Source organism: Ambystoma mexicanum, chromosome 6p (assembly GCF_040938575.1).
Source record: "Ambystoma mexicanum isolate Mex_15411 chromosome 6p, UKY_AmexF1_1, whole genome shotgun sequence".
In the NCBI taxonomy this organism is placed as follows: Eukaryota; Metazoa; Chordata; class Amphibia; order Caudata; family Ambystomatidae; genus Ambystoma; species Ambystoma mexicanum.
The window spans coordinates 932,697,213-932,724,631 of record NC_090935.1 but is presented as its reverse complement, the minus strand read 5'-3'; positions in this window follow the sequence as shown (position 1 = coordinate 932,724,631).

Below are 27,419 nucleotides of genomic sequence, written 5' to 3'. Positions count from 1 at the left end.
TCTCCGCCATTGCCCTTCTGTGATGTTCTAGAACGTGTTGAGGAGACAGTGTGCCTGATTTACAAAACATGTTTTAACATGGGCACGTACATGTTTGTATATCAGGCCCAGTGATTACACAGTCAGAAGCTGCACAGAGATTCAGAAGCTGGGTATTACAGGACACGCCCTTTGGAGGACCATCAGTAAAGTCATGGGCATGGATCACATTTGCCATAGCTGTTATGTTATATTTGGTGTCTCACGTCTCACCTTCTGCTGTGGCTGGATATCTCACATGTTCTGGCTCCTGAGACACAGCAATCATCAAGGTGTGTCACAGAGGCAGCTTCCGTCTCCCACTGGGGCTTGAGCAGCAGTCTCAATATAGCAGACATGCCGTTTATGTGATTTTTCGCATGCTACCTGACCCTTCTCTGGGGTAATTCCACTGTTACAAGCATCGCTACTGGGATGATTTTTTCTCCATGATGTTTCCATAACGCCAAGCGGGCTCTTACGCAGTGCTCTGATATTGATATTGATATTTTATTTCAATCACGCTCGTACACAAGTGTTTCATAGCTCGACAAGGCAAGGGAGGGGAACAGGGGAGAACAAAACAGCGATCTTATTAGGCCCAGTGACATTGAGAATGCGCAAGTGCATGGGAGATGGGGAGGGGAAAAGTGCATGGAAGGGGGGAGAAGTGGAAAGTGCGAAGCAGAGAAGAAACAGATAAATAATAATAAATAAATAAATAATAAAGGCAACAAACAGTGGTAGTGCAGCCAGCAATGTGCAAGTGCTAGGTTTAAGGTAGCAGACAGGGTAGGTCTGATAAGTGCAGGAAGAAAAGGGGGGGGCTGTATGGGTACAGATACAGACCCCAGTGCAAGGGGTGGCTCAGAGGCAGTGCGCGAGGGTAGCAGGGTGAGCAGGTTTTCATTGAACATGGAACTTTCTGGAGCTTTCCATCCTCCGATGGCATTGATGCATGCTGTGGGATTTCAGGATGAATCGTGTTTCCTTTTGTTAGAATGGCCACCATGGCATTTGTGTGTTCCGCGCTTGTGCTCAAGGGTAATTATACACCGACAGTCTTTGCTGCGTTTCCATCACTTGGACATCAGTAATCTCGTGTGTGGGTGGGCAGATTTCTGCTTGCTGCAACGATAACTAAAGTATTCAGAACATACTTTCGGAATAGGGCAGACATGGCAAAGGGGCATGCAATCAGTAATCCCCTGTAATGTATTTGGGCAGCCTGTTACAAAAGTATAGCAAGCAGTATAGCAACAGAGATAACGTGAATATCGGTGCATATACAGAAGCCCTTGTTCTGCCAGCCGCTCCTAACACGGCCAACTGAATCATCATCATCACTGTATATTGTACTCGGTAACAAAGTCTGGCTGTTGAAGGCTTGTCCGCTCCATTTAGGCGATGTTATCTTGTATCTGATGCGCTTGGCACATTAGATGCACTGCAAACACAGAGGCAAGAGTGTTTGAGGTGCAGAAAATAACCATTCATCAATCCGGCAGGCGTGCAGAGGGTGACTTTGACATGTTGATGGCTTGACTAACAGCGTGGATCTGTACTGGAAACACAAGCAGCCAATTGCAAGGAAAAAAAGAAATAGCAGGAACTGAAATTGCGAATCATAAACTTCGAATAATAGTTTTCAGAAGAGGCATGAGGAGGCTTGAAAGTAGCGGGGTTGCGCAGTCCTATAGGCGAACAATAGCCACGCACACTACAGGGTGCCAGCACATACACACAATGCTGAGAACGACTTGATAGACGAGTGGGTGACGCAAGTGACAGGTTTTGCTATCAGGCACAACGATGGCAATGACCTTTCAGGCATATGAAAAAAGCAACCCTAACATTAAGAAGTCCTTGAAATCACACGGAATCTTTTCTCTGGAATTCCGAGGGTCTGGTAATGAGGTAGCTTGCACCTGGGGTCAGTCGACTGCATCCACCGCTCCACACATGTGAGAAAATAATGAAACCATTAATCATGTATTCTAGTCAGAACGTTCCACAGGGACAGTTTTATTTCCCACTGCATCAAGAACAACGAATTGTTATTTCAATGGAGCAAATGTGACCATTTCAAACTCAAGTATCTGCTATGTAAAAATAAAAGGAGCTGTGAGGAACTCGACCATCCGCACGAGGTGTGTGTGCTCGCCAGGCTTTTTGAGTTTTTAAAAATGAACTGAACGATGGGGGATCAACCTTCAAAAATGTGTGAGGCCAATCCACACACATTTTGCCTGATCACCACATGAAACGCATAGTCATGTTTACTCCAGGAGCCAAAGCCTACAGGCGCCATCATCCCCTGTCATGTTCAGCTGGAATGTGACAGCCACGGGTACACCAAAGCCTCTCAAGAATGGGGAAACCTTTCTCCGGCCATGGGCAGCCTAATTAAAATATCAAAGGCCCCATGAATCTGCCACTCTATTGTCTAGTTCGGGTAGTGGCATTGCATACTAATGAGAAATAATTAAGGCAAGCCTGCGAAGGGGACTTGGTCAAAGGACAGACACCAGGAAGGTGGCGCTAACATCTCTTTGATATGCAATGTGTCAACTTGATGTTAGTTCAGACCCCTCTGTATGAAGGACAGTGAATGGCATGTCTGGGTCCACTAGTATCGTATGCAACCCCTGTAGAGCGAACCATATTCAGAGAGAGAAGAATGTGATTTAAGGGAGCCAGGAAGTCTGCTCTTGTCACACACTTCAAGGGAGACCTGCGCTTTGATCAAGAGCCACAGAGGGCTCAGTTAACCAGAGAGAAACTTTGATCTACAACAGACAGGAAGATGGGTGAGACTTAGGAGTACATGTTGTCACCACCTACCTTTCTTGTTGCAAAGCACTCTGGTCCTGACCTCACGCATTACAAAAGATTGGTGGTGGGCACCCTGGATTTGTTCCTTAAGGTAGGCTTAGCCTGTACCAATCACTTGGCCCATTTGGCTTTAAAAGCGGGCTGAGCCCCTCATTTACCAGAACATTCAAGGACTTTCGAAAGGAGTAAGAGGAAGGACTCATTTGGACCCTGGCTGAAGGAATAGTCTACCATACATCTTTTGCCAGTGATTTGCTAGAGGGAAGCAAGATCCCTCCCCTAAACATCTCCCAGCAAACAGCGGGAGATACTGGGATCAGAGGACCCGTCCAGCAGCCCCAGAACCAGTATGCAGCCATCACACAGCATGCCCTGCTAGGATCTGCTAGCAAACTTCCTAGGTGGAAAGTGCCAGAGAGTCTCTGAACAAAGGACAAGGCCATTGCCTGCAAACTCTCTCCTCAGCTTTGGGCCGTCCATCTTGAAAGAACGACAAGCGCCATGCAAAGAAGCTAGGAGGAGTGCTGCACAAGCATCAACAAGGGTCCACCTTTTAAGAACATTTTTGAGGTAGTCGAGCCCTCAAAACCACAACCGGCTGCACCACTGACTGTTATGATGCTGCAGTCACTAAAGCCGTCCGATACACCTCGACCAGCATCCAGATCCGCCAACCAGCACAGAGACAACAATTCTTTTCCCCTAGCCACCGTGTAGGCTAGCCTGGAGCCGTCCATCCAGCCTTGCTTGCCGAACTGCCTGCTGCCTGATAGCCACAGTTGCTCCCATCTTGAACTCTGTCACAGGAGCTGCAAAGCATCCTGGTACTGACTGGATCCTCTGAAGTAGCAGGTACATTGTGGTTCTCTCCCCCTAGTCTTTCTCCAAAGGCCCCTAGTGACATTGCCTTGCTCCCTTGCTGCTGAAACCAAATAATCTTGAACATTTAAAACTGATTGCTTTACTGACTACCCTCCTGTCAGTAGCCAGAGTGCTTCCTGTTCCTTTCTGAAACTGTCTGTCCTCGCTGTTCCTTTACAATGTGGGTTGTGTTTAGCAGTGTGCTAAAACTGTATGTTGCAATAATAATAAAGTAGATATTTTAATACAACTTTTACTGGACAGTCCCTTTTATCACTGGCTATTAATTGTATTTTTGCTGTGTTGCAATTAACCAACAATCCACGACCTTGCAGAGATAAGCCTGCCGTTCAATCCACGTTACCAAAATTGGACAAGGGGGTTTATAATTATTGTGTTCCAATCTGGTCAGATCCCTTCTGGTGTACTAGAGGTGTGGAGCAGATTCATGGTTTAGAAACCGATATTCATCCCTGGACCACTGGTGTTCCGGAAGTTGATTTGTCACAATGTTGGCAAGAGGTTGAATACGTTGGCGCCTTGCGCAAAGCTTATTCACCCACTAAAAATACTGTTGCAGGCAACGTTTAGTCACTGCTAAGTATTAGTAATAGTCATGGAGCTTGACATTGAGACTGTAAAAGGCATGACCAAGGATGTCCTGCATGTCTTATGTCAAGAGAGGGGACTTCCCCACAGCACTAAGGTTAATAAACCTGATTTGCTGATCAGCCTCTAAGCTTGGGTAGAAGTAAGGGTGGTTGGGGAGAAGACCCAGGGGGACAGGCTAGACCCTGTGTTCCCGAATGGACAAGACCTTCCAGAGGGAGAAAATGATGAGAATGACCGCATGAGCAGTGTTTCTCACCAATCATCCCACCGGGTGGCAAGTATGGTTTCTCAACACTCGAGAGTGTCAGCAAGGACAGGGGCTAGTGCGGCATCCTACAGGTCCCAGGCCTCAGCACAGTCTCTAAGTGGTCCAGTAAATAAGACAGCTGTTAATGAGGTAGCGCCTAGAAAGCTCCTGCTCGAAGAGAAGAGACTAGTGCTAGCAGACTAGAAACAGTGGGACAAGGTCACCATAAAGCAGGACAGGGCCGCAATAGAGCTGTGCAAGCTGGCATGTAAAGAGAAGAAGGAGGCCAAAAGATCCGCCTCTGGCGAAAGCAGCAATAGTGGCTCAAAACAGAGTGCCGGGAAAAACCATGATGGCCAATTCCCCAAAGATTTAGTGCAGGTTTATGAAGTGGGGGATGATATGTTTGACTGGTTTGAAGTGCTTGAGCTGGCTTTCCAGCTACAGGAGGTGGATGAGGTACTTTGGGGTGCAGCCCTGATGAGTCGCTTACCGACACCAGTGACTGATGCAATTCTTCAGTTAACTCCTGAGGAAAGGCCTGTTTATGAGAGCATAAAGCAGCCCTCCTCAGGAAGTTCTGTAAAACCCAGACCAGTATCACAAGAGCTTCAGAGAGCTCTGAAAGAAAAGTGGGCAGACATTTGAAGTGTTCACACACTTGTTGAAATATCTGAGTGGATGGGTGACTGGTAACAAAGTTGACACATTTAAAGGAATGTACAATTTGATTGTGTGTGAGCATGTATTAAAAAATGTTGAGGTTGACCTACACCAGTATCTTATAGACAAGACTATCACAGACCCTAGGGAGCTTGCAAAGGTTTCCGACAGGTTTGTGAGCACTCGAGTCCAGAAAAAGGCTCAGGCGAGCACACCCAAGCCGTAAGAGAAATCGGTGGACAGAAAAAGTAAACAGAGATGGGAAGGACAAAGGTCCAACCCAATCCTATTCGAAGTCAGGTCCCCAAAACAATGAAGGGAAATCCTGAAACTCTAGTTCACCTATGCACACCAAAAGGAAGAGTGCAGGCACCCTTAACACTGGGATACCTGCTTTCTCACCATCCAAAGGTTGTTGCCTGTATAAGGAACTGGGCCATAGGAAAGGGGACCCTGCTTATAAGGGCTTACCCAAGCAAGTCATAGTGAATGTTGGGCTCATGGAAGAGGCCATCATTAGTGTGGGTCTCATAGAGGAGGACTTCACACTAGGCCAGGGACTGGCAGAATGTGGATTGGTTACACTCAGTGGGAATGACACCGGGTCATCTGATGACCCGGTGTCATTCCCACTGAGTGTGGGAGTGTGGGAGGCCCCGGTTCCCAATAATACTCAACTCTATCTAGAACATGTGTCTATTAATGGACACAAAACTCCTGCGCTCCAAGACACCGCGACTAGCATCACTGCTGTCACATAGCAGTGGGTACAGCCAGGCCAGTATATTGATGTGCCTGATTGTAGCGTAAGTGGGTTTGATGGAAAGAGTAAGTGCCCCTTGGCAATAGTAGAGTTCAGCTGGTGAGGTTAAACAACCCAGTGCTGTGCAGCGGTGAAAAACTCCATCCCTGTCCCATGTCTGTTGGGTAATGATCTTCCTGATCCTGAATTAGTGGCAGTGGCTACCAGATTCAGGGGCAAAGAGATTGCCAGGTTGAACACTCTCAGAGCCTTAGGGCCTGGACTGCTTCCAGAGGACTTGTTGGAAGGACCGGCGTGGCCGGTAGCCCCTAGTCCGGTTCCACAGACTACTGAGTCACCTACTCCTGCTGGAGAGTGGCTTGTAGCAAATGAGGACCCTACTTTGGAAGCAGGTAACTCAGTGACTTCAGAGTTGCCTGGTGAAGCGCAGGAACCTGAGGTTGAGGACCAGGAGGGTGCAGATCTGAAGGGTATGCCCAAGCTGGATGAGTTTGATCAGCTGGGGGCCCAGGTCAGATTGCCTCCTTCACGGCCCAGAAAGAGTGTCCCACTCTGGCGGGTCTGCAGAAGCAGGCAGAGGAGCAGGCTAAGGGTGAGGCCCCTGGACTGTTCAAAGTGTACTGGAAGGATGACTCCTGTACAGTGAGCCAAAAGACTCTGAGGGTGAGGGCACTAGGAGGTTGGTGATTTTCCAGTGCCACAGAAAGATCCTTTTGTATTTGGCTCACCAAATTCCTTTAGCTGGTCACTTGGTAGAGACTAAGACGTCAGACTGGTTCTCTGTGCACTTTTACTGGCTGCAGTTTGGAGTAAACGTTAAGGAATTTGTCCGGTCCTGCCTGACTTGTCAAGCTTCTGTCAAGTCAGGTGGTTCCACAAATACCTCCTTAATTACACTATACCCCCTTAATTCCACTACCTGTGGTTGTGCAGCTTTTCGAGAGAATATGCCAGAATATTGTGGGTCCTTTGGATCCTCAAACCAGCACAAGAAACCGTTATATCTTAGTGGTGGTAGACCACGCCACAAGATACCCTGAGGATCTCCCTCTAAGGAACTTCAAAGCTCCAGTTGTTGCAAAGTTGGATTCCCCAAGGAAGTAATTTCCGAAAGGGGATCAAACTTCATATCAGCGTATATGAAGGCTATCTGGGAAGAGTGTGGAGTCACCTACCGGTTTTCTACATCCTTCCATCCAAAAACAAATGGGCTTGTTGAGCAGTTCCACAAGACCCTGAAAGGCATGATAGGTGGCTTGGAAGAGCACCTGAGGAGAGAAAATTGGATATTCTGCTGTCATTCCTTCTGTTCGCCTACAGGAGGTGCTACAAAACAGAGTAGGGTTTAGCACCTTTGAGTTTCTGTTTGGGCACCCTGTACGAGGACCCCTCTGTCTAGTTAACGAGGGATGGGAAAGCATACTCTTATCCCCTACACGAGATGTGGTGGACTATGTACTCTGCCTTCGGTCTAGAATGGCCAAGTACATGGAACAGTCGACAAAGAACCTAAATGCCAGTAAGAAGCTGATGAAGCACTGGCACGACCAGAAGACCACAGTGACAGTCTATTCTCCAGGCCAGTGGGTGTGGCCAGTTCCCTTCAGGGCAAGTGGACTCGGCCCTACTGTGTGCTGGAAAAGGTCAGTGAGGTGAATTATCTCACTGACGTGAAAGAACATAAACAGATGTGCAGAGTCTTTCACATTAACTGGCCAAAACCCCATTATAGCTGGAATGAGTTGGTCATTGCATTAGTGACTGACAGAGAGATTGAGGAGGAGACAGGTCCCCTCCCAGACCTCTTCAACACTGAAGTCACTGATGGGTCAGTTGAGGGTGTCAACCTTGCAACAGACCTGTTAGAACAGCAACTGACAGAATGTCGCTGTTTACTGGTGCAGTTTCCCAGTCTGTTTTCTCTGACTCCAGGTCATGCAGATTGGTGCAGCCATGATGTGGACAATGGAGACAGGAATCTGGTGAAGAGTAGGATTCACCAGATGTCTGATAAGGTCAGGGACGCCATCAAGGAGAGAGTTTCCAAGATGCTGTCCCTTGGTGTGATATAGCCACTCCACAGCCCATGGGCTAGCCCAGTGCTACTGGTCCCTTAAAAAACCAGTGGTGGGAAGACTGAAGTGCGCTTTTGTGTGGAATACAGGGGGTTTAATTCTGTTACAAAGACAGATGTGCATGCCATTCCTCTAGCAGATTAGCTCATTCGCAAGCTTTGCGCTGCAAAGTACATGATTACCTTTGACCTCACAGCAGATTATTGGCAGGTTGGCTTGACAGATGGAGCGAGAGAGAGGTCAGCACTCTGAACCCCAGAAGGGCATTATCAGTTCACAGTGATGCCATTCAGATTGAAGAATACCCTTGCCACTTTTCAGCAGATGGTTAACCAAGTTTTGTCTTGTCTGGAAAACTATAGACTATAAAACTTCAGTGACACCTATTTAGACGACATTACTGTCTTTGATGGTTTAGAAACAGATATTCATACCTGGACCACTGGTGCCCAGGAAGTTGATTCATCACAGAAGCCCTTCCTTTCTCCTGGGCTAACATAATCGAAGCAGCATAGTCTTTTTTTGGTTTTTGCAGGCCACCTAAAATCAGTCAAAACAAATTGGTCTTTTTGTTAGGCGATCTACAAAAAGTGAAAATAAAACATAGAACGAATCAACGCCTAAAACAGTCCTCTAACGTATGAGATGCAAACATTGTCCCTCCTGCTTCAGAGTTGTTTTTTGTACCCCCTCAAATCTGGATGCAAATGGGATGGTCAATATAGGGCAATGCTTTCCAATGAGGATTTCTGTCCAGACACTAAGCACAATTTCTTTATATATTTGTTTTTATTTTATTGTAATGTGTGGTAAAGACTGCCCCAGAGTGGCAGAGATGGAGAGGCAATGCTAGGCCCCTATTGTGTTATGTTCTTTTATGTATATCTCTAAAGCGCACGTACGCCCGGAGGCATCATGTCACTGGGTAGAGCAAGAGGCAAGCAGCATTAGACAAGAACATAGTAGAGATCATTCTTTAGAGCTCGGCGGAAGGACAGATGATTGTCGACCGCTAGAAGTGACAGTGGAAGGCTGTTCCAGGTTTGTGCGGCTGTAACTGAGAGTGCATGGCTGCCAATGTGAGAAAGTTTAACTTGAGGGACAGAAATCAGGAGAGCAGACTGAGAGCACAAAGGACGAGATGGCGCATAGCGGGGAAATTTAGCCTGGATGTACTCTGCACACTGCTTGTAGAAGACACGGTGCACAACACACATCGATTTAAAGAGAATCCGCTTTTCGATGGGCAGCCAGTGCAGTTGCCTAACGAGCGGGGTCATTTGGGCTGGAAAATGGCGATGAAGTACTGTGCGGACAGCAGCATTTTGAAGCAGCTGGAGGCGGTTGGTGAGGTAGCATGGCTGACCCCAAGTATAGGGAGTTAGCAGCCACCACGGCAGTGTGATATTTAGTTGGAACAAAAGGAAGCACCTTACATAATATGCGCAGTTTAAAGTGTCCAGACTTGCATACGGCACCCACATGGGGTGCAATCGATAGAGAGGATGACAGTATCACGACAAGCTTTTTGACTGAGACAGCCAACGTGGGGCAGGTGGCTAGTGAAACTGGCCAGAACTCAGGGGTCCAGAAGGAGAGAGGGCTGGAGGTGCCTACTACCAGTTCCTCAGTTTTGGATCTGTTGAGTTTCAGCCAGTTGGCCGCTACCCATGCGCCAAGATCTTCTAGACATCTCCTTAGCTGAATAGAAGTATCTGCACTTGAGAGGTCCATTGAAATATAAATGCCAGTACAAAGCAGTGATTCCGACATAAGGCCTAGTTAAATGGAAATAACTGATGTAAAACTGCAGCAGTGCATGTGGAAAGAAAAGACTCATTGGAAACACTGCACATTTGGAAGTTAAAAATGAGGAATGATGCCTGACATTTAAGAAATAAAAGTCAAGTGACAGATTGCATTTATCAGGAATACAGAGACTTAATTTTCATGATATAAAATGACAGCCTCAAAAGAAAAAAGGCCTATTTAATTTTTGTAGCAGTGACACTGGTTTCCTATGTTAACTATGGCCTATTTCTGGCAGTTTCATAAGTCAAATCGACCTATGTTCTAATATAGTTGAAAAGAAAGATTGTATTTTAAACCCCAAGCCCAGATATAATGCTAAAATGTTACATGTAAGCACAACTTGTCGATTTAAATGGGTATTTTCAGAAGTGTGCATGCAGCTGGTGTTTTCCCCACTGAATTGAAAGGTCTGTGCCTTTCAAACCTTGACCTCAAGACCTTTGGCTGAGGACCCATAGCAGAAGAAGTTCTGGGTTTCAATTTAAATGCTAAGATATACAGAGAAGTAGATACAAATTATGAGATTTACAGATAATGGGCCTCATTACGACCCAGGCGCTAATGGGTTAACGGCGCCGTAAAGGGCTGCGGCGCCGTTAACCCATTAGCGCCTAATTACGAGGTCCCTTTGCAGGACCCAACCTTAACGGCTGGTTTTACCTTGGTGCTAAGTACGGTGCCGTAATTTGCGGCACCATACTTAGCGCCTTCCCCATTTCCATTGAGCCCCATGGGGCAAAAATGGGAATGGGGAAGGGCCATGGCGGCATGGGGAATTACCCCCCACCAACCTCGGAATGGGGTGGTAATTCCCCATTCCGCCATGGCGGACACCGGCATGGACCATGGTGCTAATAGGCTCGTAATGAGGCCCAATATGACCAACACAAATGTTCGTAACACAAAAGGTCAAACCTCCTCACAAATGGTGCACTAGCTCCGAGCAAAGACCTTTGAACCCAGAAGGAAGAGAGTAGAATAAACATTGGCCCAAGCATATGGCCTGGACATGCCCCAAAGAAATATAGAAACTTAGAGGGGAAAACATGGGACCAGATATGAAACTACCTCTCACATAATGCAGTGCAATATGTTGAACATTGGGTCAGCTTTTCTTAAATAAAAAGAGCCGTTCATCCCAGTGAGATCACTCTGGAAACATTTCAAAGGGGATAAAAGGCCAGTTGGATCCCTGAAAAAACACATTTTGTGTGATGACTTAAGTTATGATCAAAATTATGATTCTGGCATTTTCCTAAATCTGAGGAACTGGAAAATTGGTGAAGTGATGGAGCATGAAATAAATGCTGAATTTAGGAATGTCCACTTTTTCGCTATTTTGGTGCAGCAGAAAAACAGTGGTCCCACCCAGGAAGGGCATGCCAAAATAAAATGAATATTTTCTGACTTGCCATAAAATGTTCAATCCAAAAATATATAGATTTATGTAGTTACCTGAAAGGTTAGGTAGCAGCCATGTTGTTAGATTTTTAAGGACAATGAAAAAGCTAAACCCACTTGTCATTTTGGGATGACAAATCTTTCTCCTCCTTCAGCCTACATCAGCGGCCAGCGGGTGTCTAGGTGGGAGGTGAAGGGAGAGTGCTAGTCAATCCTTGTTGTGGAATTATGATAATGTAGGAGTGTCATCAGCCCTATAAGAGATCAATTTTGCATCAGAAGAGGGCTTTTTCCACTTCATTCCTGGAGGTGGTCTACTGCTGGATCCTTGTGAAGTGGATAACCCAGCCCCTTTGATGAGTTGCAATTACCCTGGAGATGGATGGGGATGCAGATTTTATTCATACATCAATAATCAAAACGACTCAGGTAGTTTGGCAAAAGGAAAGTGTTTTAATGTCAATTATCTAAAACAGGGAGTACAATGAACATCAGCACTCGCTCTTTCCTCTTACTCAACGAATCTTACAAATAACTGAGGTTATATTAAGAAAATTTGTCATCAGTGACATCTTGCCCTATATCATTACCAACGTCATCCTCTGTGGCAAACACAAAAACCTATTGAAGGAAGTGATAGGCTCTAAGTGAAAAGTATATGATCCATATCAGTATGGGACAATGAATGAAAGTGATAGGGTACTTAACATCAGGTAGAGCAACTAAGCCCTCCCCTCAAAATGGCCAATATGAACATCACTAAATACACAACGTCCCATTGGCTACACAAACTATAGGACCCTTAATGACGTGGTCCTCTACAATTGGTTGGCATCTCACCCCCGTCAGTACTTTTCCACCTATGTCTAGCAGCTTGCAGGCTGAACACCCAGGTGCTGGTGAGCTCGTCTTAACACTAGCTTCCCACCAATTAGCAAATCAATCCATCATCACCGCAATGGTATAGTGTAAATTAGGGCGTTGAAGCTCGGCCTTGAGTTTGTACTATGCTCTGAGAAATTTAAGGAGTGTGGGCACACTCTGCCCTCTTACGCAGGTGTGACCACCTCATTCGTCCAACTTCATTCTTCCACGTGACTGGATACCATGCAATTGAGCCTCTTGGTGCATTTAAAATACTTTTTTCTGATAGTCCTCTGAGGTCCGTTGTTTTGATAATGCCTTCTGAACAGGAGTTTCTGTATCCAATGTCAGTCCACGCCAGTTTCATAAAACAGTGGCTTCTCGGCTCGTCCAACTCCTTCTGCTGAGATTCATTTTGCAATTCAACTTTGCTTTTTTAACTGCGACACACTGAAATGAGGCCTTCTTGCTAATTTCCAGCACAGCTATACTGCGTAGTGGAAACATCCATCATTTACACATCCACATGTATATATGTATATATGTATATTGGTGCTTGCCACAATCTATTCACTATACCCTCATGATTACTGTGTCTGTTTGTGTTTCACTTGCATCTGTACACATTTAAATTAATTTTAATATCTTCATCTGTTTCTATGGTATAAACTTCTTCAACTTGATCCCAAGATGTCACTTTTTCTGGGTACTTTCTTGATGCATTATAGAATATCTGCATTCTCTGGTCTCTGCATCTCTTCTGTAAACGTCAGCTTGATTCTGTGTGATGTCACCATTCGTCTTTACCATTTATCTGCTCTGCTTCTTCAGGAATCTTATTCAAATGACCATCATATTTTCTTGTATGCAGGTACGGTTTTCTCAATGGGTACCTTGCCTCCCAGATCTTACTAGGTATTGGTACTTTCACTGGTACTGCACAGAGTCCATACTCTGCTCTTTGTCTGTTCAACTGCTCCGTGTATGTCTCATACTCGGGTTTCTAACAGACAGGTAATATGGGTGGGGCAGTTGGAGAAGGGTTACTTGGCTCCTCCTCTGCACCCCCCCTCTTGGCGATTCATCGACCACTCTCTCATCATCCTTCCCATCCAGGCATCCTCTTCTGAAAAAGAGCTTCTTAGGGACCCATATCTTTATGACTCACTTCAGGCATCCAACTGATTTAACATGCTCATCTTTGATCCATGTCATAAGACTACATTGACCACTTGGACTGCAATAGATCCATCTTCCCACATACTTCTTATGGTTCTTTGGATAGAGTAACTTCATTCCCTCAAGTGGATGGATACTGGCCTTCTCAAAGTCTCCGATTTGTTCATCTGTTAGGTCTCTAGCCTTCTATCCTCATTTGAAATTGATCATGATCTTCATCCCTATGGCTTTCTTTTCTGTCTTCTTACACAGCAAGATTATTATCTTGATCACAGAGAATCCCAGCAATATCATCAGTATCAGGGCTTCAAGAAACTTGAACATGTGTGCCATCCATTGTGGAACCCAAGAGAAGAGTGATCCAAACCAGCTATAATCAGCAATGTCTTCTACTTCATATATCATCTAGCCATGGAGTTTCATCAGCATGTCTATGGTCTCTGTCAAGGTTGCATTCTCGTCATCATGAGAAGGTATAAATGTGCAACATGATTTTCCAATTTTTGCACAAACACCTCCATCCATAGCTGTGATCATGTCCAAGGCTTATCTGTTCTGGAGAGTCATCAATCTTATGGCTCTCATCGCTTCTCTTATTGCATTGAATCCCTTTATGGTAGTGTTCATTGTCTGTAGCAATTCCCACCGGTTATCTGTAACCACTTTGTGTTTGCTCCAACCTTATTCTCAGCATGAAAATCAACATGAACACTGAAGTAGTCTGACTGAACAGTCTGTGCTCATACGGGATAGAGTCAAAAGCTTCTATTGATTTGGCTGAGATATAGTTCTGTCTCTTCATCCTCTTTATCAGCTCCACAGATCTCTTCTTCCTCAGGTGAGCATCTGCTTTTGAAAAACTGTCGAGATTCAGATCACTCTTTGGAATCACTAATGCTGGAACAATGACATTCACCAGTGTGCAGATTCCTCCCCAGACTTTAGGTAACTTCATGTATGCCTTGGATCCACAAGCCCAATAATGATCCATGATTACTGCTGTTCCATGTGCCATTCCTGGAACATCAAAGATTCAACCACAGCTCTGATTTTTTCCAACTTTTCTTGTGCCATTATTTCTGAAACACCGCTTTGAACTTTCCAATGGCACTATCTGCAAGGGTCCTCCTCTGTCTTCGACCCAAGTCAGTATTTTAGCAAGTCTTGGCCATAATGGCTTGCAGCCATTCTGCACTATGTCAATGGCAGGTTTGTAACAACCAATGACCACCCAGGCTGTGCAGATCACCACTCGTTCTTCCCGTCCATCTGGTGATAGCACTGATCCCCAGGTCTGCATCTGTCCTCTGTTCTTCCATCTTTGAATGTCTTCTGCAGATTTTCCTGGACTTTCCATCCAGTTTGTTTGTTTACCTTCCATCTGATTCCAGCTCCTTTCACTCCAGGCTTCTCATATCTGATCACCTGATTCTTAGTATGGGCTTTGTTTCTTGTCTTTGTATCCTGGATATAGTCATCTTCATCTGGATCTGTCCATTCAGTTGCCCATTTAAGGTGGCATCTCAACCCATGAACTGGCCTCTTCTTTTGCAAAGTGCTACATGCGAAAGTCAAGTGCTGTCTGGACATCTATTTCAATAGCAATCAAGATTTTAGACTTCCCCATGCTGTATGGCAGGAGTGCATACAAAGCATTCCTCCTTTGAAGGTCTTCTTCCAACTTCCTTCATGTGTTGATACCATATGTTATTTTCCAAGTGAGCTGTGCTGTCCAGGTAATCATTTAATTCATAATTATCTTCCTGAGTGCTTCTTCCAATCCTCATTCTTTTTATGTGAGCTTCTATGATCATATCATGAAGTGTACCAGCATGGTCTCTTCCAGCTGGCCTAATTACAGGAACATCTATCACTGCTCCCTGTGTAGGAGAGGTTTCAACAAGTTTCATCCTCTCAACATACCACTTAGGCATGAACATGTCTCGCAAAATCTCCATGTGTGACTGTCTTTTGCGGATTATCTTTGGATCATTTAATACAGTACCAGGTGTATTTGCATGTATTACTTGTATGGGCTCACCATCTAGCAACCTCTGTTCCTGTCTGTCTCATCAAGCCTGTCTTTTCCATTCAAAAAGAGTTTCTAGGCTGCTTTTTGTTTGTGAATGATTACTAATGGCACATATCTCAGGCAATTTGTCATCTTTCTTTTGGACAGGAATTACTACATATGGTCTGGGCTGCCTAGTAGTTGCCAGATTTACATTTTCCTTCTGCTCAGGAACATGCACAGGAGTCTTAGCTCCATTTGTACCAATGTAGTAAGATGTGCGTACTGTGAATTTGTTAAGGATTTCAATCAGGCGATGCACGCTTTAGTCTCGGCCCAGTATGCAGGGCGTGACTGAAATGCTTATGTTTATGTTAGATTCAACATTGAGATGGTGCACCACTCATATCACACCCCCTCTTCAAATACCCCGGGTCACAATGGACCATGAACCAGGCTGGTTGATAAAATGTAATATTTATTTATTTATTTATTTGAAAATTCAAAAGAAATCATACAATTTTTAATATGGGGCAGCAATCACCAATGTGGTGATAATAACAATAGGAATGGAAGCAATGCACTTAGTTTAACCTTCTATTGACACAACTACAAAACACCATAAAATAGCACTTGCGTTAGAATGTCCCCTTGCAATGTTCCCTCAACCCACAAATAATCAATTCTAAGTGGATAAACAGAAGCAGCAGGTAATCTGGAATGACAAATGGAAAACAGAATAGAAATCCGACTTTCCCTCCCCACACAAGAGAGAAAAACAGATTGTAAACCCTGGCAATGCTAAAAAAGACACTCGGAAATGGATGATCTAGTGAGGTGCATTTTTGAGAAAATGAGGCGTGAAAAAGGAAAAGAAATCAATTTGGACAAGGACAGTTTTACTCTACACTAGAGCATTTAGGCTAGGCTACCAGATTGAGACACAGTAAGCTCCAGGGATGACTCGTGAGTTCAACCCTAGCACCTCTGCGCCTGCCCTGGCGGAACCAGTCCGATCACTCGAAATTGTTCTAAGGGTTTAGGATTTTGCAAAACAAAATTATTAAAGAAGTTGACGCTAGCACAAAAATCAAAGGCAGGGTTTCAAGAATGATTAAGACAATATTACAAGTTCTCAGGATAAGGATAGGATGACTTAGAGAGTGGAACTAAGGACAAGGCAAGGCAAGATATGCTATGGTTTTCTATGGTTCCTATTGAAACTCACAGTACACTTTTTAGTTTGGATTTTGGACAGTCAGTGGTTCTGGTCACCACACAGATCTGGTATAACAAAGCACATCCAGACAAAATGAGCGGGACAGGATCAGCTGGGCAGGGACTGGATACCAAAGGATAGTTCTTCTGGACTGGGAATTCAGGTTACTGGACACTATAGGTCATCACGGTAGACGGATAGCAGCAGCATGCAATGAGTGACGGCTAGCCAAGCTGGATTAGGATGCCAAAAGTACCACAGTTTCTCCTGGTTAATGGGAGAATAGGGGTTTTAATATTTTAGGGTAGGCCTTGCTGGAGCAGGATCAGCAATGCTTGGGTTTTGCAATTCGCCCTGGAATAGGGTCAGCAATGCTTGCTCTTGTAGTTGGTGTCTGGAGTCTGAAAGATGAAACAGGAACGCAGCACATGAAATCAGGAAGAGTGTGTGTCTAGGGTCTTGTCAAGGACCCTTATTTATAATGAAACATGACATCATCGAGGTAGAGACTGGGCAGAGTTAACTACGCCCACACCTAAACTACTTGGATTGGGCAGGAGAGCTAGTCTCCGCCTCGCTCTCAGTTGGTTGGATTTCTAAGAGAATGATGTCAGGTTTATGAGGTGAGGTTTACAATGTCCCAACACTCCCATATTTACTTTACTTAAAATCCGATTTTGCCAAAAAACATACATTTCTTCACTTGCAATCTCTTGGCAAATTATACATACAGGTTACATATTATGTGCAGCCCAGATTAGTCCAATTCTCAGGTCTAGGCGACCTTGTTTCACCTTTCTGATATATTTTGGTAATTTTACACATTTAACATTTGGCCAAAAATTCCACAATTTTATACACAAATGAGAATTGTCCCCAGGGATGAATGTACAAAATTTTATGTTTGCCACATTAATACTTTCCTTGCAATATGTCACATTTTGTAATTGCTGTTCCCCATGCGGCAGCGAGTTCTACCTAGTTTTAAAAGATAGCTCACAAAATGAGATTTACAACTTTGAGTTTTTAAATTTCTGCTAATTCTTGCTACAGAAATACAAATCTTTAAAATGTCTTTATCACATAGTCTTTGTAACCAAAAGGCAATCCCTTTGTTACTAGACCCTGTTTTGTTTCTTCCTCCAACTGCATACAGCTGTCATTTCATTCCAGGCAAGGGGGTTTCCAGTCTTAATTGAATGTTTTATTGCCCCTTCAAACTTGACAGGTGAGTGTCCCAGGACTGCTATTGTCTCAGCCTGGAGCACAGACAAATGTCTGACGAGCATGTGAACTTTCATTGTGCTGTCTCATTCAAAGATTTTCAAAATGGCACTTTGCACCTACATGTCCTGGATTTATGATGTATCTCACTTCCTTGGAGAAGTTTCATGGCTGGCAACTGGAATATCAGGATTTTCTGAGAGTTTGCAAATCCATCACATGTGTTTTAAACTGTTTAATTTCTTACATTTGGTCTTAAACTAAACAATCCTGTGGGTGTTATCACCACTAACGTGATACCATTATGTTGCTAAGTAAACAGGCTTTCATTAACAATTGAGTTTTAAACACGCCATTTTTTTCTCTTCAGTCAGCACAGCCCATGTTTCCACATGTGTTAAAAACTGCTAGCATTTCTTTCTTTAATTTGGTTTGCAGCTTCTCAGAATGCCACTGTCTTTGCAGCTGTAGTCATTTCCTTGAATGCAGGAGTTTTATCTAAAGCCTAGATACATGTATCCTTGACCTGGCTCAGAGAGTATAAAGTCTCTTTGAACTGCTGTGCCTGGATACATTTGGCAAGAAATAAACGCGTGTTCCCGTGCGGGTGAAAAGAAAGTTGCTTTTTGATTTTTTTCAAATCTATTTTGACAGGACCTGTCATTCAGGAATTATGTCTGGTTTTTCTGAGGCACAATGACTTATCCTGGGCCTGGCAGAGCTGTTTCCATCACAGTGGTTTCAGAATACACAGATGGAAATAGCATAACACAACATTTTGAAAGGGTGAAAGAAGGTTTCATTTTGAAGGGGAATGTTTGGCTTTTGCAGCAGTGCATTGCTGTCGGTTCTCTTGATTCCATATATTTGCCTCAGAACACACTGGCATACCTTTTCAGTGTGTCCCCTTGTTCCATCTTGCCTGAAGTGTACTAGGCAGGATGGTGCAGCCATCTTTTGTTGCTGCCAAAACGCAGTTTTGAGGTCCTGGTGCGCACAGGAGCCAGCTCCACTAGGTTGCTGTTTCTTGCGCAAATGCAGTTTGGTGATGTGGTGCAATGCTGTTGAGTGGGTCAATATATCCCACAAGTGAAAGCAGTATGATTATAAACAAAATGCAAGCATAAATAACACAGAGGTATGTTACTTTACAACATCTACTTTGTGGACATCGTGGACGTCTCTCTGCAGCCGGCATTATTATATTACTGTTGATGCTACCCATCTTTATTGCCTAAGGAAGGAAAAACCCAAACTTTAATGCTGCAACATTATGTACTGCTTCTGGGATCTGCTGTCTTAACTTTGGCACTTTGTCCTAGCTGAACGAGGATAAGGCTTTCAACGATCTCCTTGCATCAGTCTTTTATCGGATAAAATACAAAAGTCTCCTCAGCAAGAAAGAATACAACTTCACCAACTGTTCTCTAGATGTTCCTCTCCTGAAAGTCTCATTTTATAATGTTCCCATCTACTTCAACTATCTAGATAAGTTCAATGATATATATCAGATCCCAGTCTATGCCTCGAATCTGCTTCAGCCCAGAAGACATGAGGAATTTCTTTCAGCATGAAACAAGAGTCTTTCTTTATCAGCAACCTCTTGATCTGTCTATCGAAGGAAAGTTTCACACCGACCTCAGAGTTCGTGTGGAATATATGCTCACTTGGATCATAATACCTTCAAAGATCACATTCAAGTGTGCAGTGTTTCTCGGATCCCTCAGAAAGGTGATCACATCCGTACGTCTTCCAACAAGATGCAGGTACTCTTCAATTAGACGGAAAAACACCACACTGACTAGTCTATGACCAGCATCAGTTGATTGGGGCATTTGTTCTCTCCTCACTGTACTCGGGGGGGGGTAACTGCAAAATGTGTTCAGTGATAACTATAAGCAACCTTCGTATAACTGGGCCATTCTTAGGATCTCGCAAGAAAGCTGGAATGCGAGTAGTTCTCCCCAAAATCAAAGGATATCCATGCAACACAAACTCAATATAAGCAAGAACGAGCCAAGAAAGGTCATCATTGGGTAACACCATAGGCAAATCCAAACTGGAACTCAGTGTTAAATGAATCAGGGTACTGTACCCTCTTCCAATTGTTGTAACCACGATCAGAATCTGGCATACTTCTCTTCTTATCAAGGCTTAAGCATGCCTCAGTCCAAAGTATTTAACAAGCTTCTCTGTGGCTTAAGAACAAAGAGTTTTTCCTCATCCCTGTAATGACTGCTCAGAGTATTCGAAACAAGCCACAGTCCAATGAACTCTTTCACTTTGAATGACAGATTCTGCATCCTTCTTCCTCGTCATAGATTTCGTCTGCATGTGCTGTGGTTCTTCCCCAATGCTTGTACTTTCTTCCAGTAGGGGTGCGGGCAGATGGGTTTCTCCAGCAAAGATCCTGACGTTGCCTAAGAAAATCCAAGCACGCCTGCCCTGCACTTTGACAGCAGACGGCATGATGTCTTCCACAATGAATGGACTGTTAAAGCAGTGTTCGTCCCACTTCTTCCTTGTGTTGTTGCGGATTAGGACCGTATCTCTGGGGAAAAGTTGGGGAAGACAAATTTCTTTAGATTTACTTGTTGAAGCATCTCCTTCTGTGTTCTATACTGCCCCTCACCCTTGTTGCTGCAGCTGTCCCGAAATGACAGAGATACTTGAAGTCATACAATTCAAATAGTCACGCAATTCCCGTTTTAGCAAATCTGCAGTTGGCTGAGCATCACTTCTAACTCTGGGTGGAGGCATTAGGGGGGTTCACATTCATCTCCCTGTCATTATCTTGTGGGGGTGAGATGGTGGTCAGAACCCAGTTGGGTCCTTAAAGCATAAATGACAGTGGTAGGCAATGCAACCACCCTTTCTTCAAGGTAAGCTTCAATTTAGCTATTTTTTCTTTAAGCAAACCGTTGAACCTCTCACATAACCCATTTCCTTGTGGATGATAAGCCAAAGAAAATGTGTGCTTTATACCAAGCAACAAGCTGATCTGTTCAAATGTTTGATTCACAAAATGTGGGCCATTGTCTGACCTCATTACCTCACTTACTCCCCATTTAGAAATACTTCCTCCACTAAGAATTTTGCTGCACAGGTGGAATCTGGGTGTGGACAGGGACCTGCTTCAATCCACCTTGAAAAGGGACACACCACTACAACCAGGTATCTATATCCATTACATATTTGTATCATGTCTATATAGTCAATATGCAAATGCTGAAAAGGGCCATTACGTCTCGGAATAACTCCCCTAACTGTGTGCAGTGTATGCCCAGCTGTACATTTTTGACATATAAGGCAGTTCACTACATAAAATGCAACATGTTCTAATAGATTTGGTACAAACCAATCCTTAGCAATAGTTGCAGCGAGATTCACCCTCGTTGTGTGCACAGGGTGGTGTAGCTGTTCCAGCACCACTGCTAATAAGGCTACAGGCATCAATGGTTTACCGGTGCTGTCTTGTCACCACAATGCTTCAGAGGGGTTTAAAGAACACCTCTTCACATCCACAAATACCTTTTCTCTTGAGGTACTTACCCCTGTACCTCTCCATCTGCATTTTCGACAGGTGTTTATAACTTTCAGATACAGTCATCATAACAACCATTTTTTCATTTACATTAGAAGTCTCAACATTCATTATCTCTTTATCTGTATTTGCTACGCGCTTGGCCTCGACATCTGTTGCTTGATTTACACATGAGATAAAATCTGCCCTTTTCGTGTGATCTGTGCACTTGACGACTGTGATGCTTACTGGGAGTTGTAGTGCCTTAATAAGCCTGTCCAATAAGGCGGCATGCTGCACTGGTGTGCCATCCACTCAGAGGTAGCCCCTCCTTTTCCAACATGCTAACCCTGAGTACACTGTTGATGTCACATAGGCGGAGTCACTGTACACTGTTACTTCCTGGTCTGCATGATCCTCGAGCACGAGTATCAATGCTAATAATTATGCAGCCTGTGCTGAATAATGAGACGCAATCAAGTACTTTTAAGCACCCGAAATTCCCCACTAGCCATGTGTTTTATCACAGCGGCACCTCTATACCTCTGTCCATCATTTTGATAAATCCTTGAAGAACCATCAATGAAAACAATTTCTCCTCCTGCTAATGCGTTCTCTTTTATTCTAGGGATTTCATCATAGAACTCTTCATAGTTTGCGCAATCGTGTACAGGCTCGCCTTCTGTCATTGGCTCAGCTATAAACATGGCAGGATTCACTATTTTACATTGCACTATTTTAATTGCTGAATTCGATATAACTACCTCATAGGCAGAATCCCTTTGAGAAGTCAACGTGTCTTTTGGTTTCTCTAAAATGGCAAATAGTGAGTGCTCAACAAATAATGTCATGGAACATCCCATCACTATGCTTGCAGCCTTCTCTATGGTGAACGTGGCGGCAGCTAAAGACTGTTCAAATGGAAAATTACCTCTCATTACTGGGTCTAAGATTCAACTGTAATATGTAAGGGGTTTGTACCCCACTGTTTCTCTGTGTAAGTACTGCTGTCATAACAGTGCCATCTGTATGCAAGAACAAAAAGAAGTCCTCAGCATAACTGGGAGACCCTAAAATTGGAGCTGTGCAAATAGCTTTTTTCAATTCATCAAACCCTTCTTCCATTTCCTCAGTCCACACAATTGTTTCCTGCGTTGCCTGTGATTTCTTTAGCGCCTGCAATAAAGGCCTTATATACAAGCTGTAGACAAAGACCCATGCCCTGACCTAATTACATTATCCCAACAAACTCTACATATGTTTTATCGTGTGTGGCTTTGCAGTTTTCAAAATAGCCTCAGCTCTTTCAGGGTTAACCTTCTTTCCTTCATGTGAAATCAATTGGCCTATGTACAGCAATTCTTCTTGACAATATTGTAACTTTTCTTTGTCAACTTTATATCCTTTGTCAGCGAGTATAATCATCAGCTGAACAGAATTGTGTCTGCACTCTTCCTCTGAGGTGCTGCATACTAAAATGTCATCTACGTATTGCAACACAACACTTTCTAAATCAATATTGCTTGAGTCCATCGGAAGGACTCTATTGAAAATCGATGGGGACTCACAATACCCTTCTGGTAATCTCGTGCTTTTTAACTTAGTCTGTTTGAACGTGAATGACGTCAGATCCTTTGAGTCTTTGTGCAATGGGATTGAGAAAAACCTGTTTTTTAAGTCAATCACTGTGAAATATTGTGCTCCAACAGGTATATTACATAGGATTGTAGCCGGGTTAGGAACTAGAGCAAACTCAGCCTCTACAATCTGGTTTATCGGCCTGAGATTTTGAATAAGTCTCCAAGCCGCCCCCCATAGATTTTTTGACAGGGTACACTGTGGTATTACATGGTAACTCTGATGTCATTAAGATGCCCTGATCCATCATGGCGGAAATTGTCTTAACAATACTTACGTCTGCCTCTCGAGACATGGGATACTGCCATGCTTGAGGTAGAATTGGTCCTGGTTTCAATTTAATCATCACTTCTCCAACCCCCTTCAGTAGGCATGCGTCATAGGGGCCAGTGGTCCATAATGAAGCTGGAACGTTCGTCATGTCTTCATCAAAATACTCAGGATGCTTTTGTGCTATCATCATCTTCTGAGGAACCTCTCTTTTAATTGCTCTGACCCAGTAAGTGATGTCTATGTTATATATTACTTTGTCATCAGATCGATGATCTCCAAACAGATCTTCATCAGTGATGTCAATCAATCTGTATCCCTCCCCGATGGCGATTACTGTGCACCATTGTCTGCCTTTATCATCATTTCCATCAAGCAAAGCCATTTCTCTTAGCACTATGGCTGCTTGTAGCTTTAAGGGAAAGACTTGTCCCTCCTAGTCAAACATAGGTATTCTTGGTGTGAACAAAAATTTATCAGGCTTTCTCATTGCTTTGCCTGCTAGGCCTGGTAGCCAAGACAACAGAATGCGTACTCTATAATGAAAACCTTGGGTTCTAACGGTATTGTTCTCGCAGCTATTTGTCCTGCAAAAGCCATAATCATTTCACACACATTTAAATAATGCATTTCTGGTGTTGAACAGTGAAACCTACTGTAAAAATACTGAAAGAGCAAGATAAGTCGATAAGTTGGTGAGGCCACAGAAGAAACATAATGATGAAATTTCTAAAGATAACCAACTACAAATGGCTGAAACATGGAACAAAAGAAAAAAAGAACATGAAATAAATCAGTGAAAGATGTTAGGACACCGAGGAAACAACTAAACACTGACTGAAAAGGTGATTCACCTCTCTAAATGTTATGATAAAAAATAATGACAAGTTTTATGATGCATTTGGTTGTCTTTCACATAGTAAAAGGATGATAGTGATGACAATTGTATAAAAGTCTGTTTATAAACTAAAATGCAATTAAAATTAAAAATAAATAAATACATAAATAATAGGTACATAAGTAAATAAATGCAATGAAAACATGTAACCACGTGTAGTGAACAACAATACGTTTTTTTAAAACAGGCAACATAAAATAGAACCAAGCAGTCATAGGGCGGACTGGGTGCTATTGAATGCCCTTTGTAATGGAGTGCACTGGCAGCAAACCATGGAGCACCCAGAGATCCAGCAGGGGAGATGCACACTTGCCAATTATTAGGTGATCTGTATGCTTTAATATAATCACCCGCTATGTTAAAAAAAAAAAAAAAACTCTAATCAAATTTAAACAAAAAAAAAAAACTCTAATCAAATGAGTCTGTAGAGGGCATCTGTTTTCTTCCATCTTTGGTTTTCTCAAGTACTCAACTTTGCACTTCACAGTTGGAGCAATGTGGGGCGTTCTATACTTCGCAATATATTAGAGACATTGATACTGGGTTATCACATAGCATTCTTATCATTGATATTAGATCTGTTTTTTTCTTTATCTGCAGGCCTCTGCTAGGGTATAAGTAGAAAAGACTATCACCCCGTGGCTAGTGTTACAGATTGCCGAGCTGATGTAATATCCACATTGTTATTAAATGTCCGGGTCTGATCTTTCACTGGAAACTGTCAGGAAACTCCTACCAGCCGATGTGTTTCCTAAAAAGGACAGATAGCTTTTCTGAGAAATATGGTCACATTAAGACACAAATGGAGACAAAGGGCGCACCATCAACCCCCTGATAGTTGATTCCTTTTAAGCTTCCCTTCACCTTGCCCCCCTCTCTCGGGTGAAACAGGCAAGACTGACAAGCTCATTGAACCCTAACAACGCCACTGCAGCATGACAGCCTTTCAAGAGTGAGAGGGTTGGGCTATGACTGGGAAGGATGCAGTGTACTGAATCAGATTGTGACATCTGAAGCAGGTCCCACAATGCAGACTGCCTCACCTGACATACATCCACATGGAAGTTTACATGTTCTATTCACGGCACCAGCTTGCATCACCCACAAAGCAGTCTCCACTGAAACACTGCATTAACTGGCCAAGAAACTCAACATCATTGGAGGCCAAGGTGCCACCAGAAGCCACTCATCACAAGACTGGAAACAAAGAACTGCAAGAGAGAAACAACTAGTAAACGGGCCTTTGCCTGAAATGCACCCTGACTATTGAACAAATCACCAATGCAAATGAGATGCTCCACCTCAATCTTACACTTTGGCAAGGGCTGAAGACCTTACACGTCAAAGAACATCTCACCAATCACTGATAACTTCGTTCAACTGTACCCTACTTCTCCCTGTCTGGAACTCCACTCTCCTTTGCTCTTCCTGCCAATTCCAGCTCTTCTGCTACCCCTGCAGCCTATCTGTAACCCTCTGGATGTCTACCCTATACATAGGGTGCGTTGCATATCATCTAGATTTGCGCCTTCTAAATCACATGCATAGATTCGCAGGCGGGAGGATTTCAGAACCTGTGTCTGTCCTCTCAGGTCCTCCAAGGTTGAGACCAGATTCTGATTGGTTTGGTGTCAGGCCACAAGTTGTCCAGCAATCTCATGCTTTACTGTCTTCAAAGGTGGAGGAGGTAGTGGCAATGTTACAGGTTGGCTTCCTCCAAGAGGTATCATTTATTTTTGACCGATGCACAGCAGAGAATTGAAAGCAGAACTCAGGGAGATTGACAACTCCAATGCACAAGGCCATCCTCAAGAGCTGCAGCTTTTCCTCCCCATTTGGAAAGATATAAGGCATTATCTGAAAAAGACACCCCCTCTCCTCTTGAAATGTGCAGGAGAGAAATCCACCATAGCCTGTTCATATACCTAGAGAAATGACAGCACTAGAATCAGAATTATGTATGTGTCTGTCCTAAATAACTTGCACAAGGTATTATTTAAGAAGAGATCTTGATGCATTCTAAGAAAAACCTCGTAACAGACATTACACAGTAGTACATTTCAAAAGTACGTTATTAAGGTCTGGATCGCGTAAAGTTGACAATAACAGGAGGTTTAGCCTGGTTGATGGGCACTTGACATTTGCACCAATTTACAAGTGCAAACGTGGCATTTTATTGAGTGACATCTGAAACAGCAGAAGCACTGACTGAAAAGTGCAAGAACCATATTGTGTGCTGCTTGATCTGTTCAAATTCTGGTGCTAAATAGCCCAGCCCTGGAGTAAAACTGTCAATCATCAGTGTAATTTGGTAGATTTGCATGAACTGTGACAAGTTGGTGTTCCAGAGTCCAATTGAAATCAGTTCCTTTATGAACATCTAACAGGTGCATTAAGAGACAGTAATGGGCTGACTGTTAATGAGGGCTAATCTAAAGGCAGGGAGTAATGCAAATACAGCCTGATTTTACCATATTGTCTGAAAATGGGCCCAGAGGTATGTGTTCCCGAAATGCTGCAACTAGTAAGTATGCCATGCACATGAATCAGAAAGGCACATGTTTTTACATGCTTCCAAAAGGTGGAGATAAAAACATGAGCAACATGGCAAAGGTTAAAAAAGAAAAAAACGAAGTAAAAAAACGCATTTGTCCTTTAAGTGATAGGATGATAGGAAGGGGATGCCCTCAACGTTAGTGATGCACATCTGCAAGGTAGCTATAGTGTGGAAATTGTTAGAGGTGGCGTGTGACCCCCAGGATCCCCGCACGCATACACACACGCGCACGCATGCAGGCAGCAGAGAGACACGGGACACATGTTGCTGGTACGGGGTCCCGGCTGCAACTGCCGACCGGGACCTCCTTTATTCAATACACGCATGCGCAAGCCTCACAATATTAGCGTACTACGCAACATCCCTCCTTTTTCCCCAAACAGTGAACAAGTATAAACAGTAAAAAATAACAAACAGAACCTTGGAGCACGGGAACAGTTCTCGACCTCCTACGAGACGGGTCCAGGATGAAGTCTTGGAACCTTGATGGGCGCTGGCGCCCATCCCGGGTCGGGTACCTTCTGCCCTCCTCTCGAGGTGGTTTCGGCTCTGGAGGACCTTCGTCTACCGGCGGTGCCACCGGACGGGGTCCTGGGGAGGACGCATCTTGTGGCGCCAGTGGTGGGGCTGCCTGTGGGCCAGCCTCGATCCTCTTTAAGTGGGAGATATTTCTCGTGATCTTTCCCCTCTCATTGGCCACCATGACAATGGACCCCTTGACATGGGTCACTCCTAGTGGCTGGGCCTCA